The sequence below is a fragment of the Juglans microcarpa x Juglans regia genome, chromosome 8D (genome assembly GCF_004785595.1).
Source record: "Juglans microcarpa x Juglans regia isolate MS1-56 chromosome 8D, Jm3101_v1.0, whole genome shotgun sequence".
NCBI classification, from domain to species: Eukaryota; Viridiplantae; Streptophyta; class Magnoliopsida; order Fagales; family Juglandaceae; genus Juglans; species Juglans microcarpa x Juglans regia.
In genome coordinates, this window is record NC_054608.1 from 21,703,057 (window position 1) to 21,725,126 (window position 22,070).

At 38.5% G+C, this 22,070-nt stretch overlaps 1 non-coding gene and 1 pseudogene across 1 annotated transcript; one reads left to right on the top strand and one right to left on the bottom strand.

Moving 5' to 3' along the window:
- Nucleotides 1-1,035: 1,035 nt before the first annotated feature.
- On the bottom strand, nucleotides 1,036-1,142 carry LOC121243775. Its single transcript, XR_005936264.1, has one exon. It is a non-coding gene; the product is annotated as a small nucleolar RNA R71 (small nucleolar RNA).
- On the top strand, nucleotides 1,092-5,860 carry LOC121242277 (annotated as a pseudogene).
- The last annotated feature ends 16,210 nt before the right edge of the window (nucleotides 5,861-22,070 follow it).

Here is a 22,070-nt window from a genome sequence, read left to right on the forward strand (position 1 = left end):
TTATTTTCAGCTTTACTTATGTTTGATCATTCCGAAAATCTCACTCATAATCCATTCCACTCTCTCTTAGTAAATAGCCCCATTTAGATGTGAATATAGTTAGCGGTTAAGTTCTAAAATTTATTCTTCTTTTCTTTTTATTATTTTTTGTTCATTGCTAACTTATTTAGTTTAATCTTTTCTTATCATTTTAAACTTTCGTGTCACTACGAACGGTAATATGTTGTCTTGCGAAAATGAAATGTTTGCTAAATTCTCATTGTCCCTGTGAATTCGATCTTGGGATTTACCCTTGTATTACTTTGACAGCTTCTACGCTTGGAAGTCAAAATTAAAAGCTGATCAAGTTTTTGGCGCCGTTGCCGGGGACAACTGGTGTTTATCAGAGCATTCTCATATTGTTGAGAAGACGTTTGTAGTGCTGTGAACCTCTTCACAGCTTGGGTGACATTTTTCTTTATTTTATTTTACTTTATTTTTTTTGTGTTTATTTTGCATACTCTTTTATTTTCTGTTCTTGTTTGCATGACTGGTTGGACTAGGGACCAAACTTCTCGGTTGGTTAGGACAGAATCACAAGCATCTTTTACCTCAGCATCACTTTCTCTTGAGTCATCTTCTGACACTAATAGTACCATGGCTGAAAATGAGAATCATGATCGGGAAGTAGTGAATCAGAATAGGACACTTAGAGATTATTTACAACCTGTCAGAACTAGCACACCTTCATGTATAATCCAACCTTTGAATGCAAATGCCTTTAACTTCAAACCTGGAATGATTCCATTAATTCCACATTTTCATGGCATGGATTCCGAGAATCCTTACCTTCATATCAAAGAGTTTGAAGAGGTTTGTTCTACATTCATGGACCGGACTTGCACTGAGGAGGTTATTAGACTAAAGTTGTTTCCATTTTCTTTGAAAGATAAGGCTAAAACGTGGCTAAATTCATTGAGACCTAGAACCATAGGCACATGGCAAGAAATGCAAACTGAATTTTTGAAGAAATTCTTTCCAATACATAGGACGAATGCACTTAAAAGACAAATCATGAACTTTACCCAAAAAGATTATGAAACTTTTTATCAAAGTTGGGAAAGATTCAAAGATCTTTTAAATGCTTGTCCTCATCATGGTTATGAAAATTGGCGTTTGATAAGTTTTTTTTTATGAAAGTTTGACACCTAAAATGCGCCAATTTGTACAAACCATGTGTAATGGAGAATTTTTTGACAAAGAGCCTGAGGAAGGATTTGAATATTTTGATTACCTTGCTGAAAATGCTCAATCTTGGGACACAACTAATGTGCATGATAGGTCTAGGCAAGTTGAGTCTGGTCATGGAAAATATACTTTGAAAGAAGATGATGATTTGCGTGCTAAATTAACTTTGTTGTCTAGAAAAATGGAAGCTATGGAATTAAAAAAGGTAAATGAAGTGCATGCTGTCCATAAAAATTCAGAGAAGTGTAGCATATGTGAGGATCATGGGCATTCAACTAATGAGTGTCCCACGATCCCCGCATTCAAAGAGGTATTGTTAGACCAATCTAATGCTGTAAATATGATACAAAAACCATATTCTGGTCCTTATTCTAATTCTTATAATCCAGGATGGAGAAACCACCCAAATTTTGGGTGGAGGAATGACCAGCAAGTAGCTCCAGCAGCCTTGGCTCCGGGACCCTCTCAACTCGCAATTCAAGCACCTCCAATGCAAAAGAAGGGATTTGAAGAGATAGTACAGCAATTGTCAAACACCTTGCAGCAGTTTATGCAAGGTCAAGCAACAATCAACAATCAAAACTCTCAAGCGATAAATGACATTCGGAGCACACTTACAAAGATGACTACGGCATGGAGCTCTCAAGAGAAAGGAAAACTTCCTGCACAACCTCAACCCAATCCACAAAGTCAGCCACCACAAGGGGCAGTTGAGAGTTCAAATGTGAGGCAAGTGAAGGCGGTCACCACTTTGAGAAATGGTAGGGTGGTGAACATTCCGGCTCAAGGTTCAGACAAGGCTGGTAAGGTCTCTAAACCTATACAAAATGAGGCTGAAAATGGTGAGTTTGAACAAAATGAAACTGAAACTGAAAAGATTTCATGTCATGTACCTGCTCCTTTTCCTCAAAGATTGGTTCCTCTGCACAAAGACAAACACCAATATGAAATTTTAGAAATATTCAAGCATGTGAGGATTAATATCCCTTTGTTGGATGCTATTCAACAAATTCCTACATATGCTAAGTTTCTAAAAGATTTGTGTACGGTTAAAAGAAAATTAAATGTGCAAAAGAAAGCTTTTCTTACTGAGCAGGTCAGTGCCATAATTCAGAGCAATACCCCACCAAAATATAAAGATCCCGGTTCACCAACAATTGCTTGTGTTATAGGAAGTTCAAAAATTGGTCAAGCATTGTTAGATCTTGGTTCAAGTGTGAATTTACTGCCTTATAATGTTTATGAGCAACTTGGTTTGGGGGAATTAAAACCAACTCCTATCATTTTACAACTAGCGGATAGGTCTATTAAAATGCCAAGAGGAGTTGTTGAGGATGTCTTGGTTCAAGTGGATAAATTCTTTTATCCCGTTGATTTTGTTGTGTTTTGCTACTTCAAATGCATTAATAAATTGTAGGAGTGGTGTTTTAAAGCTGAGTTTTGGGAACATGACCCTTGAACTAAATATTTTCAATATTTGTAGGCAACCTCAAACTTGGAAGATGTACAAGAAGTGAATTTGTTGGAAACCATCCTTGAGGAGGAGACTTATTTGGCATACCAGTCCACTAACCTGCTGTTTGAGTTAGAAAATTTTTGTGAACTCCTCACTGATGACACCCCCATTGATGTTTCTCATGTTTTTAATGCAGAAAATAAATTGGAGACTAAATGGAGGCCAAAGATTGAGCAACTCCCACCGTTGACAGCAAATGAAATTCCAATACTAGAACTGAAGCCATTGCCAAGTGACTTGAAATATGCATTTCTGGGACCGGACAACACCTTCCCAGTGGTGATTTCAGCCCAACTCTCTTATGACCAAGAAGGGAAATTGATGGAAGTCTTAAAGCAACACAAAGGTGCCATTGGGTGGAAAATCGCAGATATAAAAGGTATAAATCCTCTTGTGTGCACTCATAGGATTTATTTAGAAGAAAATGCTAAAGTCTCTAGGGAGATGCAAAGGAGATTAAATCCTACCATGAAAGAGGTGGTAAAAACAGAGATTTTGAAATTACTTGACATGGGAATCATATACCCTATTGCCGACAGCAAGTGGATAAGTCCCATTCATGTAATACCAAAAAAATCTGGGCTTACCATTGTGAAAAATGAGAAAGATGAACTGATTCCTACTAGGATTTCTACTGGTTGGCGAATGTGTATAGATTATAGGAAGTTGAATGCCGCCACTAGGAAAGATCATTTCCCTTTGCCATTTCTCGATCAAGTGCTATAAAAAGTTGCGGGTCATGATTTCTATTGCTTTCTTGATGGATATTCTGGTTTTTACCAAATAGAAATAGCCCCCGAAGATCAAGAGAAAACAACTTTTACTTGCCCGTTTGGCACTTTTGCATTTAGAAGAATGCCTTTTGGACTATGTAATGCACCAGCTACTTTCCAAAGATGTATGCTTAGTATTTTCAGCGACATGATTGAAAACTGTTTGGAAATATTCATGGATGATTTTTCAGTGTTTGGCAGTTCTTTTGATACATGTTTGACTAACTTACAAGCTGTTTTAGCCAGGTGTGAAGAGAAGCATTTGCTTCTCAATTGGGAAAAGTGTCATTTCATGGTTCAACAAGGCATAGTTCTTGGTCACATAGTCTCATCAAGAGGTATTGAGGTTGATAAAGCTAAGATTGAACTTATTTCCAAGCTTCCTATACCCAAAACAGTGAAAGAAATCAGATCATTTCTTGGGCATGCTGGGTTTTATAGGCGATTCATTCAAAATTTTAGTTCTATCTCTAAGCCCTTGTGTGAGTTACTTGTGCATAATGTTGCTTTTGAATGGACCTCTTCTTGTCAAGATGCTTTTGATAAGCTGAAAATTTTGCTCACCACAACCCCTATCATGCAACCCCCTGTTTGGTCTATTCCTTTTGAGATAATGTGTGATGCTAGTGATGTAGCCATAGGAGCTGTCCTTGGACAGAGTAGAAATAAGTTCCCACATGTCATTTCTTATGCAAGTAGAACTTTAAATGGAGCCCAAAGAAATTATTCTACCACTGAAAAGGAATTGCTTGCTGTAGTTTTTGCATTAGACAAGTTTCGAACTTATATTCTTGGTTCTCCTATGGTTGTTTTCACTGACCATGCAGCGTTAAAGTACTTATTGTCGAAGAAGGATGCTAAACCACGGTTAATCAGATGGATTCTTCTTCTACAAGAATTTGACCTTATCATCAAAGACAAGAAGGGTGCAGAAAACGTAGTTGCCGACCACTTGTCTCGGCTTACATTTGCTGAAACGGATCACACTATCCCTATCCTTGACTCATTTCCTGATGAACAATTAATGTCAGTCAAAAATTTACCTTGGTTTGCTGATATTGTTAATTTTTTGGTGACAGGACAAACTCCACCCCATTGGAGTGCTCAAGACATACGAAAATTCAAGCATGAGGTAAAGTCATTCTTTTATGATGATCCTTACTTGTTTAAATATTGTTCTGACCAAATCATAAGGAAATGTGTGCCTGATCATGAGATACAAGCTATTCTTTCTTTTTGTCATAATGAGGCTTGTGGGGGGCACTTTTCTGCAAATAAAACCGTTGCAAAAATTTTACAAAGTGGGTTTTATTGGCCGCGTATGTTTAAGGATGCGTATGATTTTTGCAAAACTTGTGAGCTATGTCAAAAACTAGGCACGATCACTAAGAGAAACTTGATGCCTTTACAACCCATTTTGGTCATTCAGATTTTTGATTGTTGGGGGATTGATTTTATGGGGCCATTTCCATCTTCTTTTGGTTATTTGTATATCCTCGTGGCTGTTGATTATGTTTCTAAATGGGTTGAAGCCATTCCATGTAAAACAAATGACCATAAGATTGTGCTTAAGTTTTTGAAAGAAAGCATTTTTGCTAGATTTGGCATGCCTAGAGCTATCATTAGTGATAATGGAACTCATTTTTGCAACAAACCATTCGCTGCCCTCATGAAAAAATATGGTATACACCATAAAATTTCCACTCCATATCACCCGCAAACGAATGGGCAAGTTGAATTAGCTAATAGGGAACTTAAGCACATCTTAGAAAAAACAGTCAACCCCAACAGGAAAGATTGGTCTTTAAGGCTTACTGATGCACTTTGGGCTTATAGGACAGCCTTTAAAACCTCTCTTAACATGTCTCCTTATCGCTTGGTATATGGAAAGGCAAGTCATCTTCCCGTTGAGCTTGAACATAAGGCATATTGGGCTGTTAAACAATTTAATTTTTCTATTGACCATGCTGGTTCTGTGAGAAAATTTCAGATTTCAGAATTGGATGAGCTTAGGCGAGATGCATATGACAATTCCAAATTGTTAAAGGAACGCATCAAGGTATTACATGACAAGCACAATCAAAGAAAGAATTTTGAGCCCAATGAGCAAGTCTTACTTTACAATTCCCGCCTCCATCTATTTCCAGGCAAATTAAGATCGAGGTGGAGTGGGCCTTATGTAGTTAAGGCTGTGTTTCCATATGGAGCTGTTGAGATTACTAATCCTAAAAATGGAAACACTTTCAAAGTTAATGGCCAACGACTTAAACATTTTTTGGCAAAACTTTCACATGAGGATACTTCCATTCCTTTGGAAGATCCCACCTATTCTCATGGTCCTTAGCTTATTTTTGTTTTGATTTTTTTTCCTTTTCTCTTCTTTTCCTTTTTATTTTTCTGCTTTTATTTGTTTCAGTTCTATGTTTTTTTTCTTTTTCTTTTTCTTTAGTATATCTTTTCAGGTTCAGCACTGTTTATTCTTTTATGGTTTCATTTTTACGTTCACAATCCTTTCAGCCATCTCAGGTATTTTCCTTCGACCCTATTTCCTTTCATCCCTCGTTTTATTCATGATTTGCATTGAGGACACTGCCCATTTTTAGTTGGGGGGTAAGAGAGCCTTCTACCATTAGTCTCTCAGGATTAATAATTGTGGGGTCTGAATTTTTGTCGCCACCAAGCTATTATTTTCACACTTCTCTACTTAAGATCAGATAGTTACAGTTTTGGGCTACACTAATTCCCATTGGTTGGTTTTAAGTTTGACACTTGACCTTATGATATGTCTAAGCAACTCAAACTTGGGAAAGTTAGTTCAAAGCTATTGATTGATGACCTTAATTGACACAAGCAGATACTTTTTGTGGTTTGTTTGATGACAATCAGTGGTTTCTTCTAAGCAACTAGCAAGAACTACAATGAACCATATCTTAATAGCTTAGGAAAAGTGTGATGAAAAAAAAAAAAATTGTGCAAGTACATTGGAAAAGGCTGCCTATCACCGGGATCTATATAAAAAAAAAAAAAAATGGTCTTTCAAAGTGTGATAGCGTGAAAGCCGCTAATGTAATGGTTTTGAATTGGAGTGAAGACCTTTTGGTTTTTCTTGAAAAAGTTGTTAGGATGAAACTATTGTGAGAAATCTTGAAACTAACAAATAGAAATCTGTCACACACTTGGTGCACTCAAAGATCTTCAGCTTAAGTACATTTCCCTTGTTTGAGCTCTTGAGAATTTTATAAGCTTTTGTGTTGAGCTAAAACTAGACTTGACTATATTCTAATGCCCATGATTTCAATATGATTGATCTTTTGTAGAGATATTTGAATTTAGCACCTCATTCTTGGATCCTACAATATTTTTATCGCATTATTTGCTAGAGACTAGCAAAAAGCTAGTTGGGGGGTGTGATAAAGTGTTAAAAATTACATGATTAAGTTGCTAAAATGAATGATATGTTTAACCAAAATATGAATTAAGCACTTAATTATATAGTAAAGTTTAATGCTTGACTCAATGTTAAATTCTGATTAATAAATCAAATTTTATTCTAATATTTTTGTTAATGATTGCAGGGCATTGTGGGAAAGTTGTTAAAAATATATGGGTATTCTTGGAATTACCCAACTGACACAGCAACTACAAAGAATGCTCTGAAGACTCACGCAAAACACTAGTGACTTGAGGGGCAGACATGCGGATAGCAGCTTCCAGGAGACGTGGCATGCAGGAACCTGGGCTGGATCGAGCGGCTCAAGGTGCGCTGCAGAGGCTGGAATGGTGCAGGGCACTCACGCGTAAGAGGAGCAGCTTGAGACGCGAACTGCAGAGGAGGATTGAAGTGGAACGCGGGAGCTGAGATCAAAACGGGCAGCTAGTAGACGCGAAACGCACAGCAGGGACGTAACGCGCAGCAGAAGGGGAAGATCAAAACCCACGATCTGCAAACGTGAAATGCAGAGAGGGAGAGAGTATAAAAAGAAAAGATTTTTGGCCGAAAGGGTTGGCTGTTTTTGGGGGACTTATTTTCGTTCCACGTTCTTCTTCTTCTTCATTTTATTTTACAGTTCTTTTTACTGCCATTTTATTTTATTTTCCGCCAGTTTTTCTAGTTCTGAGTTTCGGATTTCAGCAAATTTTTAGGGATATAGTATATTTTTCATTTAGCAATTTTCTTTTGAAACAGTATTTAGTGATGTTGGATTTTAATCTTCTTGAGCATTTTGTTAATCTAGAGATGATAGGCTAGATTTTTAGCTTGGGATTCAATGAGTAACCCATGACTATTTGGGATTGGATTCTCTTCAACATTTAGTGCTTTTGATGATTAACTTGATGGATTATATTTCAATGTGCATTTAGAAAAGATTAGAGTTCTTTGTTCTTGGTTTAGATCAATTGTAGACGTAAGGCACAATTGATACTTGAACAAGTAACATGACTTTGATGTTTTTCTTTCATTTTTCTATGATTGTCATATAATTTGTCAAGTAGTTTTATTAAAATAATGATTGTGGTTTATTGCTATATTATCCGACCATGATCTCTAGGAAAGAGAGAATGGTTGAAGGAAAATGAAAAGAGAAGTAAATCCATCACCAAATTAGTGGGTGAAAATTGCATCCCAAGTGTTTGTTTAATTGCTTCTTACAAGTTTACGTCAACTTCCGCACATTTTCTTTAAATCTTGATTCTTAGCAATTTTAGAAAAAGAAAAATAGATTCACTTTTATTTTCAGCTTTACTTATGTTTGATCATTCTGAAAATCTCACTCATAATCCATTCCACTCTTTCTTAGTAAATAGCCCCATTTAGATGTGAATATAGTTAGCGGTTAAGTTCTAAAATTTATTCTTCTTTTCTTTTTATTATTTTTTGTTCATTGCTAACTCATTTAGTTTAATCTTTTCTTATCATTTTAAACTTTCGTGTCACTCCAAACGGTAATATGTTGTCTTGCGAAAATGAAATGTTTGCTAAATTCTCATTGTCCCTGTGAATTCGATCTTGGGATTTACCCTTGTATTACTTTGACAGTTTCTACGCTTGGAAGTCAAAATTAAAAGCTGATCAAGTGGCTGTTTTAACTTTTCCTTTTGTTGAGGAATTTATGTTTGGAAATTGATACTTGGTCCCATAATTCTACCTCCTCAAAGTTATTGCTCAAGTGTTTTATTTTATTTTCATTTTTTGTTTATTTTTAATAGTTAATGAAGTGACTATTAATGAAGTGGTGTATTTTTTTTTTCAAACTGTTTAAAGATGTTTAAAAATGTTTGAAATAAAAAAAAAAAAAACAAAGAAAAGTTTAATTTGTACTAATGGTAAGTTTGAGGGGGCAAACTGATAGAGTTGAGTCGCGACACTCTGTATATTTATAGATATAGTTTTTTTTTTTAGTTTTCTAGTGTTTTTAAAAAAATTAAAGTGTTTTAATTATATGTTGCGCGAACAATTTATGTTTGGGAATGAGAACTTAAGATGGAGAAAGCCAAATTTAATACCTCTCTTTAGACAGCATTGACAAGGCCTTATGACAATAATAGCTTAGATATGTATAATTTTTGCTAAATCAAATAAAGCATTGCTATATTCTTATGCTCATTAATAAATTTATTGATTTTTATAATTAATTTAATGTTCTTTTATTGTGATAGACCTATTAAATTCATTATTTCTAATTTCTTGCTTAAATTAAGTAATTACTTAATTTTTAGTTTATTTTAGAAAATTTACTAGTTTTTCGAATGAGCTTAGAATTTTTGTCCAAGTGAGGGTTCCGGTGTATTCAACTCGTCCTCATCGAATTGAATGGTCAAACCGTAGAAGTTGTACGAAGTACCACCAAACAAATCGAATTAAAGAGTTGTTTCTATATGATGCAATTATTATTTTTAGTTGGAGCCTGAAGGTCATTACAAGTTCAATAAAACAAGTTTTGCTTATCCACAATTGAGAAATGCTTTAGGTATAAAAAGATTTTACAAAAATAAATTTACAAACTAAAATGTCTTGATGTGATAAATTAGATTGTAAATTAACTACTTTTAATTTTAAATTAACTACTTTTATTTTATAGTAGATTAAACAAATCACAAGTCTCCTAGCAAGAGCTGAGGAGGTTGTTTGCTTTAGGCAAGACTGTCTCTTTCTTGGAGGAGGCTGGTTTGGTTTTCACTTTTTCTTGCTGGTTTTTTCTTTTTTTCTTATTGAGAGTGTGTTAGAGGTGATGTCATGCTATGATGGTAGATGATATCATTGAGAAATGGGGTGAACTTTGCGTCACTGAAAGGGAGTAGAGTACTTTAGATGTGGAGTTTTCACAAGAGAGCATGGTTTCTATTCGTGTTAAACTATGCCTTGTAGGACTCATTGTGGCTGAGAAGAGTGTAAGTGGGGATGCTTTCAAATCAACCATGCAGATTGTGTGGAAGGCTAAAGGGAAAATACAGTTCAAGGAGGTTGGTTCCAACCTCTTTGTCATCGAATTTCAACAGGCAACAGACCTCTAGAAAGTGATGAAAGGTAGGCCTTGGACATTTGATCGTAATTTGTTATGCTTGACTTCTTTTGATGGTCATGTTGCACCAAAAGATATTACATTCTGTACTGAACCAATGAGGGTTCAGCTTGACAATATCCCTTTAGGAGGGATGACTTGAGATAGAGATATTGGTAGGTTGATTGGTAGTAAGATTGGAATGGTGGGATGGGGTTGGATGGGGTCCTTATCTTAGAGTAAGAGTTGTAGTGGATATCACAAAGCCACTCATGCGTGGTATGTTGATCAATGTTCTAGGGAGTAAATGTTGGATTTCCTTCAAGTATGAAAGACTCCCAAATTTCTGTTTTAATTGTGGTATTATTAAACATAGGGCTAATGGTGATCAATCGAAGAATGGAAAATCCTTCATAGTGGGCAACAAAGTCAATATGGAGTCTGGCTTAGGCTTCATTCCATAAACCAAGTTCTGAATCATCTCCCATGAACAATGGCAGTAAAGATCATGGAAATTCTCGAAGTTCTTGGGACCAGGAGGAAGATGAAGCTGGGAATGGTAATAATGTCAAAGATGGTCAGAACTAGGCCTGTGCAGAAAAGGCATCTCCACCCAACCCTAAAAACTTGTTGAAGTAACTAGGGGGTCAAACCCCTCTAAAACCGACTACACCAAAGCATGCTTGTTCTTGTTGTCTTCGTCGTCTCTGTCTCCATCATTACCTTTGACTTTGTTGAACACAGGCTTAGTAGCAGTAGATTGGAAACCTAGAGGTTGTGGAGGCTTGGGCTTCGGGGTTTCGGAGAGTACCTCCTTGATGGTTTCTTCCTCAGTTGAAGGAAGGGGTGCTCTACTCCTTGCTAGAAACCTCCAGCCCATTATTCAAGCTTCTGAGAGCTTAACTTCCAGCATTTTTAACGTCCTTCATCAAATACACCAACATCTATTTTCCCATCTTTCATGTCCATTAAGCTAGGAGGCATGTCCTTGTTGCAGAAGCCTTGAGGTGGACCCATTATCTAAAGCCCTTACCGATTTTTCATTTGTATCAACACCCACTAATCACACAAACACAACCCTTGGATCCAAGAATGAATGCCCACTTCAATAAAAACATGATTATGCTTGAAAGGTATATGATTTTGATCTGTGGGAAATGCATTAATGCCCTTAATAACACCACCACCTAAGCCATTACTAGTTTGAGCATAAGAATGGGACAGACCAATTTAACCCAGAAGTTGCAGATAGAGAGGACGACATTGTCTACCAGATTCGTCGTCATCGAGGGCAAGGGCGCTTTGTTCTGATTTGGGTTTGTTTTGTTCTATAGTTGCTGATTTGCAGTTTTGCCCCTTGTGCTTCCAATCTCGAGTCGGGTCGGTCCATATCTATTTGTTCTGCTCTAGATTCGAGTCAATCGGGTTGGGTCGGGTTGGTCGGGTTGCAGCCCTAGTAAGAAGTCAAATTCTTCTAGAAAAGAGGCACATTCAGTGGAAGAGATCAGACCTGCAGTTGTTAATATGGAAAGTTTCCTGCCTAGGAATGAGGAGCAATCAAAGCGTCCAAGTTTTGAAGTGGAAAGAGGATATCAATCCGAGGAGCTTACTCAAGGGCTGTTGGGTCGAAATTTGGCAACAAGGAAAGATTTCACTTACTCAAGAGGCCTCTGATATGGATTCAGATTCTGTTGGAATCATGGTTGAAAAGGATATTCTTTCCAATTCAGTAATTGGTCATCTTAGGTCCCCTGAAGCTGTTTCTTCCATTCCTCCTCTGATTAAGGAATTTGATGATAATCATAGAGACCAGAATACAGGTGTTGACCCCTTTCAAAGGGAGCAGAATTATATAGTTGTAGATGGCCTTAATGACAAGGGGCACAAAAAAGAAACCAAATGGAAAAAGGAAAGCTTGGAATAAAACAAGTTCCCCAGGCCACCATTATGAAATAAGCTCTCGAAAGATAAGTATTATGACTGGAATTGAAGATGATGTTGCAAGAAGGAGCCTTTCTAAAAAACAGACACATGGACCCAATGCAGCAGTGCTCACTCAATCTCAATTAGTAGCGGTTGGTGTCTAGCCCTGCCAAAGCCAATGAGTTGCTTAAGTTGGAATTGCCGAGGGCTTGGAAATACTTGGACAGTTAGGGTTCTTAGTTTGTTGATTAAGGAGAAGTGTCCCAGTGTGGTGGTTTTGATGGAAACAAAATGCAATAAAGAAAAATGGAGGCTATAAGGGTTAAGCTAAAATTTGATGCTTGTTTGACAGTAGAGAGCATTGGAAAATGTGGTGGTCATGCACTACTTTGCAAAGAAGATTTTAATGTAACTATTAGCAACTATACGAGATGGAACATTAGTGCAATTGTTTCTGAGATTCATGGCAATCAGAAATGGATGTTTACAAGTTTCTATGGACATCCTGAGAATTCTAAGAGGGAGCAGAGTTGAGCACTTATGAAAATGCTAGGATAAGACATGGCTCTTCCATGGATCTATATAGGGGATTTAAGGAGCTCATAAGTCAAAATGATAAAGTGGGGGCTAGTATCAGACCCTACAAACAAATGGTGCAATTTAAGGATGCAATTGAGTGGTGTTCTTTGATTAGAGTTTATACACAAGGACCAAAGTTTACCTGGTCCAACAATAGACCTGGGCCGTTCTTCACTAAAGAAAAGCTAGATAGTGCTCCAGCTGATACTGAGTGGCAGTAGATATTCCCAAACAGCTTTTGTCATATTCTCCCTGCTATTAAATCTGATCATACCCTTCTTCTATTGGTTCTATGCAGTAAGGAGTTGTAGGAAAGGAACATACAATTTATTTTCATATATAAGGCAGCTTGGACATTGAGGGAGGAGTGTTCTACCATAATTAAGGAAGCATGACATCAGGGTTGTAATGGTAACACAGATGATGAGCTTATTAGAAAGAGGTTGTTTAATTGTCAAAAGGCTCTTCGAAAGATGACAACTTACAACAAGAGGAAAACTCCCCAGTACATTAAGAAGAAGATGGAAGTTGTTGCTAGTTTGCAGGATAGTGGAGATGGGACTCACCTTAGTAATGTAAAGCAGCATCAAGAGGACATTGAACTACATCTTGCTGAGAAGGAGCTCAAATGGAAGCAACGGGCTAAACAACATTGGTTGCAATTTGGTGATTGAAATACACCTTTTTTCCACTTGTATGCATCACAAAGAAGGAAAGCAAATTCAATAAGGCAACTGGTGGATTAGGATGGGCATGCAGTTACAGATAGGTAGCAGATTGGTGATCTCTTTTCAAGGTTTTTCATCAACCTTTTTACCTCATCTAATCCTACTGCTATTGACAGTTGCATATCAGGAATGGCTACAAAAGTTACAGAAGATATGAAAAAAAGTTTGCTTATGCAATTTACATAAGAAGAAGTGAAGGAAGCTATGTTCCAAATGAATCTTCTAAGCTCCCTTGGACCCAATGGTTTCCCTACTCACTTTTATCAAACTCATTGGGAGATTGAAGACAAAGAAATGTGCAGTTTTGCTTTACATGTTCTAAATAATGGTGGCTCTTTGAAGGGTGTAAATGGCACCTACATTACATTGATTCCAAAGCTGAAAGAGGCAAAAAAAGTTTCTGATTTTAGGCGTATTAGCTTATGCAATGTCATTTATAAAGTGGTTGCTAAGATGTAATACCCGAGTCCTACTACGTCGGTCCTTACGTTATTTTATTAATTCTTTAAGTTAAATATTTTGATATAAAGATTTTTATTATTTTATTTTAAGATGAGTATGCTTTATTTTAAAATATGATTTATTAAAATAAATCAAGGGTATGATTTTTAAGACTTTGAAATATTTTTCTTAAGTCCTCTAATTTTTATTTATTTAAGAAATGGTCCAATTATTCTCTACCATTAGATTGGTAGGTGAAAAGTATTCTTGAGGTGGATAGATCTCCAGCATTCATCTCCCTATCTTATGGGATAAGCTCTGACTAAAGCAATTGAGCCATTTTCTCCCTTGGACCTATAGGCTTCCAAGACAAGCAACTAAATTCTTTTTCTTTTCTTTCCCTGGACTTTAGCCCTTAGGCTTCCTAAGCAAGCCACAAAATTCTTTTTCTTTTCCTTGCATCCATCGCTAAGGCAACAGAAGAGAGAAGAAAAAACAAAAACTAATCCTAAGGTATATCTACTCCTACCCGTCGACCCTCACCCAAGGAAAATAGAAAATTTCACTTCCTTTCCAAGCAAGCTAAAGCCAACGCCACCTTCATCTCTTTCCTTCATCTTTTCTTTTCATCTTCAAGAAACTCAGTTTTTCTCATCTCCTTCAAGCCTTGTGACTCCATAGCAAGGGAAGAAGAAAAATCTTTTCTCTCATCCTCTCCAAGCCATACGAGTATACTCCCTCCATACCCATTTTTGGTTTTTGCCTCAAAGCTTGGAAATAAAGCTTGATTTCATCTTCCAAATGATGAAATATTGATGGTAATAGACTTTTAATTTATTCCCTAGTATGATTTACATGTGGTTTTCGAGTTTCACCATTTTTCTTACCTATGATGTTTTGGTTTTGGGGTTTAAAATAGTGCCATCATCTGTTTTTCATCTACATGGGTTTACCACTATTTGGTCCTCTATCTTGCCTCTTAAAAGGGGTAATTGTAATACCTTGATCCTTCCTTCTTACGTACGTTTCTCTCTTTCTGACATACATTCCTTCTTTATGACGTAAGCAAATCCCGAGGGCAGAGGTTTTGTGAATTGTCTGCCCCTTCCATCTAGCGACTGCGAGCCTCGTCATACGTGCCGAACCTCGATGGCATGTTTCAAAAGATATTATGTGACTTCTAAAGCACGCCCAGTGTTTTAAATGTACTGGAAATATTTATAAGGAGTATTTCCAGTGTAATTGAACTAAACTTGATTTTAAATATGACAATTATAATATTCTTGAAGAGCTCCAAAAATATTATAATTGTTAGAAATCATTTTAATATTATTATTAAAATGATTTCAGTTATTTAAAATATTATGGGATTTAAATTATGTTGAAAGCTTTAATTAATTAAATGGTTTCATCCTTTTAAATATATTAAATAAGACTTCATCATTTTATTAATGATGAAGAATATTATTTTATAAACTAAAGTTAGTTTAAAATAATATTTACCTTAATTCCTCTAAGTGCTTTTAATTAAGTTAACGTTTACGCATTTTCAAATCAGTATTTTAATATCTCAACGTTAGATCGTTTTGAGGATCCCCAGACGAAGGGACTGGATTATAAACCCAGACGCCCTCTCTCTTTCCCTCACTTTTCCCCCAGCCCTCTCTCTCTCCTCCCTCTCTCCTACGGCGTACGTTGTACGCAATCCTTCACGCCGAAGCCTCCACTGCTCAACCCGGCGCAGCCGTGCGTCACCAGACCTCACCGCCGGCACCACCAGCTCCACCTCACGCTGGCAAGCCTCCCCAGCCTGATCTCTCTCCCTCACGCTCTCCCTTTCTCCCTTTTGGATGTGTAAAGCCCGAATGGGCATGATGCCCATTCCACCTCCGTGCGCCGCCCAACGGCGCCACCACTCCCACTGCAGCTTCTCCTCCTGCCGGCCATCATCTTCTAGCAAGCTCAGCGTCCCTCTCCTCCTCCATCGAGCACACGCATCATACCCATGAAAATGGGTTCCCACGACTTCAAGGCCACTGATGCTCCTAGCACCACCGTGCGCGGCACCCACGGCCACCAGGCACCACCGTGAGCCTCCCTCTCCCTTCCCCTTCCTCCTCCATGTGACCTGAGGCCTATAGCCTCCCTCCACCGCATGGCTTCCTCCCCCTCACACGCATGGGTTTTACACCCTCCACCGCCATGCACTGCCACCCACGGTGTGTAACCGCCACCTTTAGCCTCCTCAGGCTACCACCAAGCCAAGCCAACCACCCACAGCCCCGATCTGTCACCCATGCGCGCACACTCTCTCTCACTCTCCCATGGCTTCTCCTCCATTGTGAGGCCAGATCCACCACCGTGAGCCACCGTGGCGCCACCTCGACGCCACCACGAGATCCACCGCACCTCCCTTAGCTGAGCCCTAGGTTCAAACCACCACTTTATGTGGTGGGTAACCACTGCACATGATGGACAGTCACTACGTGTGACTAACCGCCACTATAAACGGCTAGATTCGCCGTGTTACGCTCCTTGCCACCATCACAAGGCCTTCACGAGCCCTTCCAAGACCATGCTTCGCTATCGAAACGCCCAAACAGTCAACGTACGTGGGTTAGTCACCACGTACAACCTTTCCGACGTCATCGGCTGTGACGATCAGCGAGCAACGCACGGGTTATCCCGTCGATGGTCTAACCCTCTATCTCTCGTTATTTATGTTAGATATTAATTAATTGATTAGGTTGTGGACTATGCTGTTAGTATTAGGGGAATGACTGTGTAGTATTGAGATGCGCTGTGTAGTGCGCTGTGAAGTGTTGGGCATATCTGTGTAGTGTGGTGACGTGAAGTGCTGTGTATGTGAAGTGTTGGGCATATATGTGTAGTGTGGTGATGTGATGTGCCATGTATGTGAAGTGTTGGGCTTATCTGTGTAGTGCGCTGTGATGTGTTGGGCGTAATTGGGAAGTGTGCTATAAAGTGTTGTGGATTGTGCTGTGTAGTGTGGTTGTGGAGTGTGTGCTGTATTGGTGACGTGGCATGTGGAATGGGAGTAGTACACGCTGAGTGTACTATGTGTGTGGCATAGAATGAGATAAGGAGAGTATATGTAAAATATACCCTATTGGCGTATTGTGGAACGGGACGAGTACACATGGAGTGTACTCTATGCGGTGGAGTGATGTACCATATGGTGGATATGTCATAATGGTGACGTGGCGTAATGTATGTGAATGGAGTACACGCGGAGTGTACTCTATGTGGTGGAGTGATGCACTGTATGGCGGATACGCCATAGTGGTGATGTGACGTATGTGAATGGAATATATGCAGAGTATACTCCATGTGGTAGAGTGATGCACCGTATGGCGGATACGCCATAGTGGTGATGTGACGTATGTGAATGGAGTACACACGGAGTGTACTCCATGTGATAGAGTGATGCACCATATGGCGAGTATGCCATAGTGGTGATGCGGCGTAGTGCATGTGAATGGAGTACACGTGGAGTGTACTCCATGTGGTTGAGTGATGCTCCATATGGCGTGTACACAATTGTGGTGATGTGGCGTATGTGGATGGAGTTCACGAGGAGTGTATTCCATGTGGTGGATTGATGCACCATATGGCGGGTAAGCCATAAGGGTGATGTGGCGTAGTGCATGTAAATGGATTATGTGAAGGGAGTACACGTAAAGTGTACTCCATGTGGTAGAGTGATGCACCATATGGCGAGTATGCCATAATGGTGATGGGTCGTAGTGTGTGTGAATAGAGTACACGTGGAGTGTACTCTATGTGGTGGAGTGATGCATCGTATGGCGGGTATGCCATATTGATGATAGGTTGTAGTGTGTGCAAAGGGAGTATACGTGGAGTGTACTCTATGTGGCATCACGTGTGTGAAGAGAGTATAAGTGGAGTGTACTCTATGTAGTGGAGCGATGCACCGTATGGCCGGTATGCCATAGTGGTGATGTGGCATAGTGTGTATGAAGGGAGTATACGCGGAGTGTACTCCATGTGGTAGGGTGATGCATCGTATGGCGGGTATGCCATATTGATGATAGGTTGTAGCGTGTGGAAAGGGAGTATACGTGGAGTGTACTCCACGAGGCAGCACACTCCGTGTGACGTGTCACAGAGACAAGAATGGTTGTGTGAATGATGGGTGTGGACCATGGTGAATAGTGTCGGGAACTGTGGAATAGTGTCCCGAAGTAGTTATGGCACAGCCTGTAGTCTGAGGTGACAAGTGTCACCGTGATGGACTTATGGCTAGGAATATGCATGAAGTAGCAAAACAAGTGTAAGAGTACGCAGCAGAAGCATGACTGGGCAACGTCACAAAGTGACATGGTTACTGACAGTCGTACTTGCAATGGGTGAGGAGTTATTGTAAAAATGGCGTAGGAGGAACGTGACGAGATGTCACGATGTGATAGGGGTACGTGAGGAACCGTACTCGTGTTGAGTTAAGGGTTGATGTAAGAATGACGTAGCGGGATGTTAGGTGACGTGACAAGGTCATGGTATAGCTCGGGTGTAGTCTTGAGCTATATGACGTGGCATAAGGCGTAATGGTGAATGGAGCCTTGTCATGTTAAGTGTTGGGATGAACTGTCAAAAAGGGACGGATAGCATGAAGGTCATGCTAGCCGGGTTAAGAGAATGTTAGTATCAGAGTATGACCCTTGTCCTTTCGAGCAGGTGATCAACAGATTATATGTTGATCTTAGGTGATAGAGGGGTAAGGTACATGTGTAATCTGGTTAGACACATGTGCCAGATGGATTCACCATATGTAATGGGTAGTTTGTCCTGAGTATAGTTACACAATGCTTAAGCCTCAGAGTTGGCTTAGAGCCGTGTAGCTTGTATGGATGGGAATGAGGATTTAGTATGGGCTAGGATGTATGGAGGTAGTGACGAGTGTATTGTCTAGGATTAGGATGCGTGACTTAGTTAGTCTAAGTCAAGCATCAAGATGAGTTCAATAAGGAGAATAAGACGAATGCCTTTGTGTCTTAATCCTAAGGTGAATCATGGGTTCACTTTAGTGGATGAGCACTCGAGGCAAGACCTTGAGTTGGAAGATGTGGTGACCGTAGTTGTCCCCGAAGGGTTTAACATAGTAAAGGGCACGTAAGTGCATGGGATAGAAGGTGAGTGTTCCAAGTATAGCGTAGTTCTATTTATAGTTTAAGTTGCTTATGTACTAGATAGAGAATGACGTTAAGGTTATGTATGCATGTAGGTTGCTAGCTGACACGTGCATGAATGGACAGCATGGTATGAAAGTAGCATGGAGTCCAGGTAAGTATTACATTCATACTCTTCTAGAGTCTTCTAAAATATAAAGAAACAAAAATGAAACGTTTTTCCTCAAGATGCCTTACGAAATGAAGCGAAAGACGTTTTACTGAAGAAAATGCTAAGTGTTCAAAGGTATACGTATGTACGGCCCCTCCTTAGTAGCCCCTTTTTACGCAGCGAAAGTAGTAATTGTACGCATGTGAATGGATGACTATACGCTGTATCTAGTGTATGTATTTTCAAAGAAAATCCATGAACCGATGAAAATGCATGAAAGGTATGAAACTGATGCTTTTATGGATCCTACGAACCGACGCTTTCATGGGTGCCATGAGGTGATGCTTGTGGACGCCGTGAAAGACAACGTTCAAGGTGATGCTTTGGATGCCACAAAAGCTATGTTTAAGCCCATGTATGTTCTAAATGATGTTTTCCACGAACGAACTGTTAAAGGAAAGATAGGACTGAAATGAACTGAAAAAGGAAAGATGATTTTTGGGCTTACGCCCCAAACGATGTTTTCTCATGAAAAGAAATGCTTTCTTATGTAAATGAATGTTTTCTCATGAAAGGACTATTAAATGAAAGAAAGAAATGAATGAAAGCTCCAGCTCTTTAGAGCTGGCCTGAATGAATGAATGAATGAAAGGCAAGAAAGACATGAAACCATGAACTGTATGAAGATACGTAACGGCCACATGAATGAATGGATGGGGTACCAATGAACGGGCAGATTGCAATGCCGGGTAAGTAGCACTGGTAGTGCACCCAGTATTGCCTCCTGACTGAAAAGGGATTCCCAACCCGTGGCCACGTGCGGAGTCAGGGTCCAAAGGAAGACCTCTAACCCTAACACATGGGGCGTAATAGTGTGTACTAGTCTATGAATGTGATAAGAAAGAATGCATGTATGTATGTATGTATGTATGAATGCATGTATGCATGTAACGCACAAATGCATGAACTTTTAAGAAATAAAGGCATTGACGGGGGAAACATTTTACTGAAAGAAAACCCCGTCCAGTGATGTTTTCGAATGAACATATTTATACAAGAATGCACCTTATTCTTGCAGAAATGAAGGCACTGACGGGGGAAATGTTTTACGAAAAGAAAGTCCATTTCCAAAGGAAAATCCCGTCCAGTGACGTTTTCAAAAGAACGCACGTATGTATGTAAGCACGTAAGTATAGAATGTATGAATGATGAATGCATGAATGAAAACCTATGTTGTTATATTTTAACCGTATGAAGTAATGCTTACGAGTCTTCGACTCATTTTAGTTTTTATGCATGTCCCTCCCCCCTGATAGGGACGGAATGAGAAGTACACGTCGGGACAGACACGGCCATGGGAAAGAGCACAGAAGTCTAGGTACGAATTTTAATCGTACAAGGGACCATTTATTGTAAGATTAATGTTTTCTGCTGTAAACCTCTTTTATTATAAAAACACTTTTTATTTTATAAACGTAGAGTCTTGCACCCTGGAAAGAAAGTAAAAAGTTTTAAATCGAACGGTAATTCCCGTCGTCCTTTATCAAAATATTTTATAAAAAGTCCCACCACAAGGACGGGCGTTACAGTAATAGCTTAAGGTAAAATCCTAATTTGACTTATTTGTTTTTAATGTGATTTTGGAAGCCAACTAAGTTGTTTTAGCTTGTGTTTTGGTGCAGTTAAATTCCTATATTGCAAATAAATATATATGCCCTGTCTTTGGCCCAAACCGAATGGTATTATAGTTGTTTTGTAATGTATTTTCCTATATTTCGAAAATGCTATGTTGCTATTTAACTTGGTTTAATCATAGGTGATGATTTAAAGGGATTTTAGTTTATATATGTTGGTACCATGTGTCTTGTGTTGAGGTTGTTGGTAATATGTTTTTAGGATGCTAGAGGTTCAGTTTAGAGGTTTTGCTTGGGTCTTGTAATTTTATATCTTATTTTTTAAAGGTGTTAAGTGAGTAAAGCATAAACTTGAGTGTTTAAAGATTTTTAAGTTGCTTAATAGGTAACTTTACTATACTTTATGCTACTCTAATTTTTAATGGGCTATGTTGTCTAAACTAATTAAAATATTGTTCATGTGAATAGGTTATAACTTAGTTAGTTTAGATATAGGAGATTAATTGTGCATAATATATTATGATATGTAAAGCTGTCCAAGTACCCTTATGCCCATGTCATGCCATGTCTTGATGTAAAAATAGCCCATTTATGTTGTCCCTCATTTGGTTAAATTCTACTTAACCCAAGAGTCCAAAATATTGATAAGCTAGCCTTTTTATAATGAGGGACTACAAGTTGATTTAAAGGGCATGGTTCCTAAGCTTGTTTAGCCCACTTGAGATGCCTAAATCTATTTTAAAGCCCATTGTTGAGAATTTTCAGATTTTATCTCCTAATGTCCATAACCCAAAGTGAGCTTGAACTAAAGAGACCTTGCTTGAAGCCTATGAATTCTTAACTACTTTTCATGTAAGCTTTTAAAATAGCCTTTTCATGGACAGCTAGCATGTCTTAATATTTAAGTTATTTCTCTTGTAAGTTGAGGTGAGGAGTAGTCATTTGGGTTAATGCTAAGTATAGAATGGACGTTATATTGTAGTATCATGGCTTTATTTTTTAAAGAGAGGGCTAAAGAATATTGTATGAGTATTAACACGCTTATGCTATTTATTGGAATATGACCTATATTGATGATAAAAGTATCGAGGAGCATAGAGGTAAGTAGCTATGACCATGCTTCTTACACCAAGTTCTCTTTATAAAAGAAAGTCTCTCTCTCTTATTGCAAATGTTCTTCTAAAGAAAAGAGTAAATGAATACAATATGTACAAGCCCCTTCTTGATAGCCCCTGTTAAGCACCCTATCAATTATAATTGTGTGTATGTGTATAAGGTAATGCATGCATGTAGATTCTAAGTCATAAGATTTCCATTTATGCTCTCTCAATAAACTTATTGATTAGTCCTCTATGTAGTATAGCAAGAAAATGTACCTTGTTCATAAAAAATGCATGTGCATCGAAGTAAGAAAGATGATGAAAATGTTT